Source organism: Eumetopias jubatus, unplaced genomic scaffold (assembly GCF_037043125.1).
Source record: "Eumetopias jubatus isolate StellerSeaLion01/CBP00866 unplaced genomic scaffold, mEumJub1_p1.0 scaffold_8, whole genome shotgun sequence".
Lineage (NCBI taxonomy): Eukaryota > Metazoa > Chordata > Mammalia > Carnivora > Otariidae > Eumetopias > Eumetopias jubatus.
Window position 1 is genome coordinate 93,309,494 of NW_028274814.1, and position 6,000 is coordinate 93,315,493.

Genomic DNA, 6,000 nt, shown 5'->3' on the forward strand with positions numbered 1-6,000 from the left:
AAAAGACATCTACTTTACATGGAGGCCCAATATTCTAAAGAGATCACTTGTATTTCCATTGATGGGCTAACACTATTTGGTACAGCATACACATCACACAGTGCTAGGAATATATCCTTATATAATAAATCAGAATGGATTTTTGTTTGTTTGTTAAAGCTAGAAAGGTAGGGGCGCCTGGGTGGCTCAGATGGTTAAGCGTCTGCCTTCGGCTCAGGTCATGATCCCAGGGTCCTGGGATCGAGTCCCACATCGGGCTCCCTGCTCCTTGGGAGCCTGCTTCTCCCTCTGCCTCTCTCTCTCTCTCTCTGTCTCTCATGAATAAATAAATAAAATCTTTAAAAAAAATAAAATAAAGCTAGAAAGGTAGTTTTTCACAACAAATGTTCCAAGTTTTAAGACCTATTTTTAAGTCATCAGTAACACATTTAGAATATTTACAAAATTCAATGTGGAGAGGGTTTTCTCAGCGTACCATAATCTTAAAATTGGATCCCATACATTTAAAGAATATTTTCAAGTTCTTCATCTCATGTTTCATCTATGTTTATTTTCAACCTTTCTATATTTTTATCATCATAGTTCTAATTTAGAACATACTCACACGTTGCCTCTCAGTCAATAACAAAAACAACAAAACCCAGTAACCAATGATCTCTACACTTTCTGAAAACATTATTTCAAACACAGTCCATTCTGCATAGCAAAATGTTTTCCAAACATGGTGAAACCACTTTCCTTAATCCAGAAAATCATTGCTGAGTAACAGAAGAACTAGGAAGGGAAAAAAATCTTATCAAAGAGGACCTATTTTTAATTGTGTATGGTAAAACTATACCATGATGCATATCAAGCATAAATTAGGGTTTATAGCTATATATTTTCATGAAAATATAATTAAAGCATGAATTAATTGATAACCAAAAGGTAAAGACATGATTTCCTTTTATCACATGCCAACTGTAATGCTTCATTTTAATCATTATTTATCCCATTCCTAAAATATGCCAGAGGGGAAATTTACTGCAGTAATTTCAAACACTAGATATTTTAAAGAATGTTCTAAACCACTTTTAAAACATTATTTTAATTTCCCCTGTTTTCTCAGCATCATTCTTTTTAAATCGGATGTTCTAGAAAACCATGAAACTGGACAAATTAAGTCATTTTGTATAATGTTTGTAATTTTCAAAATAATTACATTCCATCATCTCTGTTTTTGTATCTACGAATCAAAACTACTTAGTCCAACTGCATTAGTCACAGTTCTCGGGAAAAATAGAACCAACAGGATGTGTATAAAGACACAGGTAGATAGATAGACAGGACATCTAGATAGAAAAATTTTTATTTTGAAGCCAGTATAGTTTACATACAGTGTTATATTAGTTTTGGGTGTACAATATAGCGATTCTATAATTCTATACATTAGTCAGTGTTCCTCATAGTAAGTGTACTCTTAATCCCCTTTACCTATTTCACTTCTCCCCCTTTTTTCTTTGTTCATTTGTTTTGTTTCTTAAACTCCTCATATGAGTGAAGGTCATATGATTTTTGTCTTTCTCAGACTGACTTATTTCACTTAGTTTTATACCCTCTAGATTCATCCATGTTGTTGCAAATGGCAAGATTTCATGCTTTTTTATGGCTGAATACTATTCCATTGCAGATGTATACCACTTTTTCTTTATCCATTCATCAATCAATGGACACTTGGGCTGCTTCCATAATTTGGCTATTATAAATAATGCTACAATAAACATAGAGGTGCGTGTATCATTTTTAATTGGTGTTTCCATAATTTGAGTAAACACACAGTAGTGGAATTACTGAATCACATAGTAATTCTATTTTTAATTTTTTGAGGAACCTCCATACTGTTTTCCACAGTGACTGCAAGAGTTTGCATTCCCACCAGCAGTACACAAGGGTTCCTTTTCCTCCACATCCTCACCAACACTTGTTTCTTGGGTTGTTGGTTTTAGTCATTCTGATAGGTGTGAGGTAACATCTCATTGTGACTTTGATTTGCATTTCCTGATGATAAATGATGATGGCCATCTTTTCAAGTGTCTGTTAGCCCTCTGTATGTCTTCTGTGGAAAAATATCTGTTCATGTATTCTGCCCATTTTGTAATTGGATTATTTGTTTTTTTGTTGAGTTGCATAAGTTCTTCATATATTTTGGATACTAACCCTTTGTCAGATATGTCATTTGCAAAAATCTTCTTCCATTCAGCAGGTCTTTTAGTTTTGTTCATTGTTTCCTTTGCTGTGCAGAAGCTTTTGATTTTGATGTAGTCCCAACGGTTTATTTTTCCCAAGCCTCTGAAGACATATCCTAGGAAGATGTTGCTATGGCCAATGTGAGAAATTACAACCTGTGGTCCCTTCTAGAATTTTTATGGTTTCAGGTCTCACATTTAGGTCTTTAATCCATTTTCAATTTATTCTTGTGTATGGTATAATAAGGTGGTCCAGTTTCATTCTTTTGCATGTAGCTGTCCAGTTTTCCCAACACCTCTTGTTGAAGAGACTGTCTTTTTCCCATTGCATATTCTTGCCTCCTTTGTTAGAGATTAATTGACCATATAATCATGGGTTTATTTCTTGGGTCTCTATTCTGTTGAATTGATCTATGTGTCTGTTTTTGTGTTGGTACCATACTGTTTTGATTACTACAGCTTTGTAGTATATCAAGTTTGACTTCTTCCTTACCAATTTAAATGCCTTTTTTTCTTTTTCTTATCTGATTGCTGTGGCTAGGACTTTCAATACTCTACTGAATAATAGTGGTGAAAGTAGACATCCTTGTCTTGTTCCTGATCTTAAGGGAAAAGCTTGAGTATGATGTTAGCTGTGGTTTTTTCATATATGGCCTTTATTATGTTGAGGTATGTTCCCTCTACTTTGTTGAGGGTTTTTATCATGAATCGATGCTGTATTTTGTCAAATGCTTTTTCCACATCTATTGAAATGATCCTATGGTTTTTATCATTTCTCTTATTGATGTGATGTATCATGTTAGTTGATTTGTGAATATTGAATCACCCTTGCATCCCAGGAATAAATCCTACTTGATTGAGGTGAATGATTTTTTAAATGTATTATGTGTTTTGCTAAAGTTCTGTTGGGGATTTTTGCATTTCTGTCCATCAGAGATATTGGCTTATTGTCCTCTTTTTTGTAGTGTCTTTGTCTGATTTTGATATCAGACAAATATCATGCTGGACTCACAGCATGAATTTGGAAGCTTTCCTTCCTCTTCTATTTTTTGGAATAGTTTGAGAAGAACAAGTATTAACTCTTCTTTAAATGTTTGGTAGAATTCACCTGTGAATCCATCTGGTCTTGGACTTTTGTTTGTTGGGAGTTTTTTGATTACTGATTCAGTTTCATTGCTGGTAACTGGTCTGTTCAAATTTTCTATTTCTTCTTGATTCAGTTTTGGAAGGTTATATGTTTCCAGGAATTTATTCATTTCTTTGAGGTTGGCCAGTTTGTTGGCATGTAATTTTTCATAATAACCTCATAGTCCTTTGTATTTCTGTGGTGTTGGTTGTCATTTCTCCTCTTTCGTTTCTGATTTTATTTGAGTCCTCTCTCTCTCTCTCTTTTTTGGATGAGTCTGGCTAAAGATCTATCAATTTTGTTGGTCTTTTCAAAGAACCAGCTCCTGGTTTCATTGATCTGTTCTACTGTGTTCTTAGTTTCATTTATTTCTGCTTTAATCTTCACTATTCCCTTCCTTCTACTGGTTTGGGGTGGGGGTTGTTCTTTTTCTATCTCCTTTAGATCTAAGGTTACATTGCTTACTTAAGATTTTTCTTGCTCCTTGAAATAGGCCTGTGCTGCTATAAACTTCTTTCTTAAAACAGCTTTTACTGCATCCCAGAGATTGTGGACTGTTGTGTTTTCATTTTCATTTGTCTCCCTGTATTTTTTATTTCCTCTTTGATTTCTTGGTTGATCTACTCATTGTTTAGTATGTTACTTAATTTCCATGTACTGTGTTCTTTCCAGATTTTTTCTACTAGTTGATTTCTAGTTTCATAGAATTGTAGTCAGAAAAGATGCATGGTGTAACTTCAAACTTTTTGAATTTGTTGAGACTTGTTTTGTGGCCTAGCATGTGATCTATTCTGGAGAATGTTCCAAGTGCACTTGAAAGGAATGTGTATTCTGCTGTTCTATGATGGAATTTTCTGAATATATCTCTTAGATCCATCTTGTCCAATGTGTCATTCAAAGCCACTGTTTCCTTGTTGATTTTCTGTTTGGATGATCTACCCATTGATATAAGCAGGGTGTTAATGTCCCCTACTATCAATTACTTCCTTTGTTATTAGCTGCTTTATGTATTTGGGTGCTCCCATCTTGAGTACGTAAATATTTACAATTGTTACACCTTCCTGTTGGCTTGGTCCCTTTATGATTATATAATGTCTTTCCCGGTCTCTTGTTACAGTCTTTGTTTCAAAGTCTGTTTTGTCCAATATAACTATTGCTACCCTGGCTTTCTTTTCACTTCTATTTGCATGATAAATGCTTTTCCATCCCTTCATTTTCAATCTGCATGTGTCTTTAGGTCTGAAATGAGTCTACTGTAGGTAGCATATAGACAGGTCTTGCTTTTTTATCCACTGCATCACCCTAAGTCTTTTGATTGGAGAATTTAGCCCATTTACATTCAAAGTAATTATTGATAGATATGTACTTATTGCCATTTTCTTACTTGTTTTGTGGCTGTTTTTGTAATTTTTCTCTATTCCTTTCTTCACTTGCCCTCTTGAATTATGGTTTCCCGGCTTTCTTTAGTGATATACTTGTATCCCTTTCTATTCATTTTTTGCATATCTATTACTGGTTTTTGATTTGTGGCTAACATTAGGTTTATATATACATCTTATGCATAGAACAGCTTATATTAAGTTGATGGTCACTTAAGTTTGAACCCATCCTTTACTCCTCTCCCCATTCATGTTTTAAATATATGGTGTCATTTTTTACATCCTTTTATTTTGTGAATCCCTTGATTGATTTTTATAGATATACTTAATTTTAATGCTTTCGTGCTTCCTACTTTTCTTACTCCTACTTATGGTCTTTTCTTTCCACTCCAAGAGTTCCCTTTAACATTTCTTGTAGGGCTGGTTTAATGGTCATGAATTCCTTTAAATTTTGTTTGTCATGAAACTCTTTATCTCTCCTTCTATTCTGAATGATAGCCTTGCTGGATAGAGTATTCTTTGCTGCAGGGTTTTTTTTCCTTTCAGCACTTTGAATATATCATGCCACTTTCTTCTAGCCTGCAAAGTTTCTGCTGAAAAATCAGTTGATAACCTTATGGGGTTTCCTTGAATGTAGCTGTTTTCTTTTCTCTTGCTGCCCTTAAAATCCTCTTTATCACTATTTTTTTGCCATTTTAATTACTGTGTGTCTTGATGTGGATCTGCTTTTGCTGATTTTTGTTGGGGGCTCTCTGTGCCTTCTGGATCTGGATTTCTGTGTCCTACCAAGCTTCAAAAACTTTTCAGCTATTATTTCTTCAAATAAATTTTCTGCCTTTTCTTTCTCTTCTCCCAGCATCTCTATAACATGAATGTTATTACATTTGATGGTGTTCCTGAGTTCCCTTAGCTTATTTTCATGTATAATTATTATTATTATTATTTCTCTCTCCTGTTCAGTTTGATTGCTTTGCACTACTCTGTCTTCCAGGTCACTGATCTATTCTTCTGCTTCCTCTAGTCTACTATTTATTCCCATCTAGTGTATTTTAAATTTCAGTTATTGAGGTCTTCATCTCTAATTGGTTCTTTTTTATGTTTTCTGTCTCCTTGTTGAGGTCTCACTGAGGTCCTCCATTCTTTTCTCAAGTCTAGTGAATATCTTTATGACCATTACTCTGAATTCTCTATAGGGCATATTACTTATCTCCATTTCATTTAGCTCTTTTGCTGTGATTTTATCCCATTCTTTCATTTGGGACATATTCAT